A 4055-nucleotide genomic window follows, 5' to 3' on the forward strand; every position below is an offset into this window, starting at 1 on the left:
TGCATTTTTATTTTCATACAAATTTACATTATTTTATTTATATTCTGTTTTTTTTTTTTTTTAATTTTACATTATTCTATGTGTATTTTGTATATCTATTTTTATACGTATTTACTTAATTTTATGTGTATTTTGTATATATATTTTTATAGAAATCTACGTTATTTTATGTTAATTCGTATATATATTTTGAAACAAATTTACATTGTTTTATATGTATTTTTGCATATCTCTTTCAATACAAATTTACCTTATTGTATGTGCATTTTGTATATTTATTTCAATACAAATTTAAATATTTTATGTGTATTCTGGTATATATATTTCTATAAGAAATGCGCTATTTGATGGGAATTTTGCATCTTTATTTTCATACAAATTTACATTATTTTATTAATTTTCGGTGTATTTATTTTGATACGATTTCACATTATTCTATTTGTTTTTTGTATATATCTTTTTTATACATATTTACATTATTTAATGTGTATCTTGCATCTTTTATCGTAATTTTGTTTATTTATTTTTATACGAATTTACATTATTTTAGGTGTATTTGATATGTATATTTTTATACTTATTTATATCATTTTATTTGTGTTTTGAATATATATTTTCATAGAAATTTACTCTATTTTATGGGTATTCGTATATATATTTTGATACAAATTTACATTATTTATGTTTATTTTGCATATCTATTTCAATACAAATTTACCATATTGTATGTGTATTTTGTATATTTATTTTAATACAAATATAATTATTTTATGTGTATTTTTGTAAAAATATGCGTTATTATTTGGGTATTTTGCATCTTTATTTTCATACAAATTTACATTATTTTATTGATATTCTGTTTATTTATTTTGATACGATTTTACATTATTCCATGTGTATTTTGTATATATATTTTTATACACATTTACATTATTTAATGTATATTTTGTATATATATTTTATACAAATTTACAATATTTTATGTGTAATTTGTATATGTATTTTAATACAGATTTGCCTAATTTTATGTGCATTTTGCATATCTATTTTCAAACAAATTTAAATTATTTTTATGTATTTTTTGTATATTTTTATACAAATTTTAGTTATTTTATTTGTATTTTGTATTTATATTTTCCTACAAATATACATTCTTTTAGTGGAATTTTGTTCATTTATTTTCATAAGAATTTACATAATTTTATGTGTATTTTGTATATATATTTTTCTACGTATTTACATTATTTTGTGTATTTTTTATATATATTTTCATAAAAATTTACGTTATTTTATTGTGTGTATTCGTATATGATTTGATACAAATTTACATTATTTTATGTTTATTTTGCATATCTATTTCAATATAGATTTACCTTATTGAATGTGTATTTTGTATATTTATTTTAATACAAATTTAATTATTTTATGTGTACTTTGTATACATTTTCTTATACGTATTTACTTCTTTTAATGTGTATTTTGTATATATATTTTTATAGTAATCTGTTTTATTTTATGTGTATTGGTATATATATTTTGAAGCAAATTTACATTGTTTTATATGTATTTAGCATATCTATTTCAATATAAATCTACCTTATTGTATGTGCATTTTGTATATTTATTGTAATACAAATTTAAAAATTTTATTATTTTGGTATATATATTTTTATAAAAAGAGTTTTATATAAATTTAAAATATTTTATGTGTATTTTGTATATCTATTTTCATACAAATACCCATTTTTTATTGATATTTTGTTTATTTATTTTGACGCGAATTCACATTACTTAATGTGTATTGTGTATATATATTTTTGTACGTATTTACGTCATTTCATGTGTATTTTGTATATATATTTCTATAGAAATATACGTTATTTTATGTGTATTCGTATATATATTTTGAAACAAATATACATTGTTTTATGTGCATTTTGCATATTTTTTCAATACAAATTTACCTTATTGTACGTGCATTTTGTATATTAATTTTAATACAAATTTAGCTATTCTATGTGTATTTTTGTATATGTATTTTTATAAAAATATGCTTTATTTTATGAGTATTTTGCATCTTTATTTTCATATAAAACTACATTATTTTATTGATATTCTGTGTATTTATTTTCATACGATTTTACATAATTCTATGTATATTTTGTATATCTATTTTATACCAATGTACGTTATTTTATGTGAATTTGTTTTCATGTCATACAAATTTACATTATTTTATGTGTATTTTGTACATGTATTTAAATACAAATTTAACTAATTATATGTGTATTTTGTATATCTATTTTCATACAAATTGAAATTAATTGTGTGTATTTTTGTATATATTTTTATTTAAATTTTCGTAATTTTATGTGTATTTTGTATATTTATTTTCCTACATATATACATTTACTCTATATGTATATGTATAGAAAATACACATGAAATAATCTAAATTCGTATCGAAATAAATGAACAAAATACCGATAAAATAATGTAATTTTGAATGAAAATATATATAGAAAATACACATAAAATAACGTAAATACAAATAAATATATAAAAATAAAATGATTTGAATTTGAATGAAAATATATATAAAAATAAACTTAAAATAAGGCAAATGTATAATGAAATATATATACAAAATACACATAAAATAATGTGGATTTGTTTCAAAATATATATACGAATACACATAAAATAACGTAGATTTCTATAGAAATATATATACAAAATACACATGAAATGTTGTAAGTATGTATAAAAATAAATATACAAAATACACATTCAATAATGTAAATTCGTGTCAAAATAGATAATTAAAATATCAATAAAAGAATGTGCATTTGTATGAAAATACATATACAAAATACACATAAAATAACGTAAATTTTTATAACACTATATATAAAAATACACAAAAAAAGTTAAATTTGTGTGAAAATAAATATACAAAATACACATAAAATTAGGTAAATTTGTAAAGAAATACATATACAAAATACACATAAAATAATGTAAATTTGAATGTAAATATATAAACAAATACACTTAAATTAACATAAATTTGTATAAAATATATATAAAAAATACTCATTAAATAGTGTAAATATGTATAAAAAAAATATATACAAAACACAAATAGAATAATGTAAAATTGTATTAAAATAAATACACAGAATGTAAATAAAATAATGTAAATTTGTATGAAAATAAAGATGCAAAATACCCATAAAATAACGCATTTTTTATAAATATACAAAATACACATGAAAGGATGTAAATACGTATAAAAATATATATACAAAATACACATTAAATAATGTAAATTATGTCAAAATAAATAAACAAAATGTCAATAAAAGAATGTGTATTTGTATGAAAATAAATATACAAAATACACATAAGATAACATAAATTTGTATAAAACTATATACAAAAATACACAAAAATAATTTAAATTTGTATTAAAATAAATATACAAAATACACAAAATTAGGTAAATTTGTATTGAAATACATATACAAAAATACAAATAGAATAATTAGATTTGTATTAAAATTAATATACAAAATGCAAATACAATAAGGTAAATTTGTATTGAAAAAATATGCAAAATACACATAAAAATGAAAATTTGTTTAAAAATCTATATACGAATACACATAATATAACGTAGATTTCTATAAAAAGATATATACAAAATACACATGAAATGATGTAAATACGTATACAAATATATATACAAAATACACATTAAATAATTTAAATTCTCGTCAAAATAAATAAACAAAATATCAATAAAAGAATGTGTATTTGTATGAAAATAGATATACAAAATACTCATAAAATAACCTAAGTTTGTATAAAACTATATACAAAAATACACAAAAATAATTTAAATTTGTATGAAAATAAATATACAAAATACACATAAAATTATTTTGTATATCTATTTTATACAAATGTATGTTATTTTATGTGAATTTGTTTTCATTTCATACAAATTTACATTATTTTATGTGTCTTTTGTACATGTATTTAAATACAAA

Source organism: Eriocheir sinensis, unplaced genomic scaffold (genome assembly GCF_024679095.1).
Source record: "Eriocheir sinensis breed Jianghai 21 unplaced genomic scaffold, ASM2467909v1 Scaffold401, whole genome shotgun sequence".
NCBI lineage: Eukaryota > Metazoa > Arthropoda > Malacostraca > Decapoda > Varunidae > Eriocheir > Eriocheir sinensis.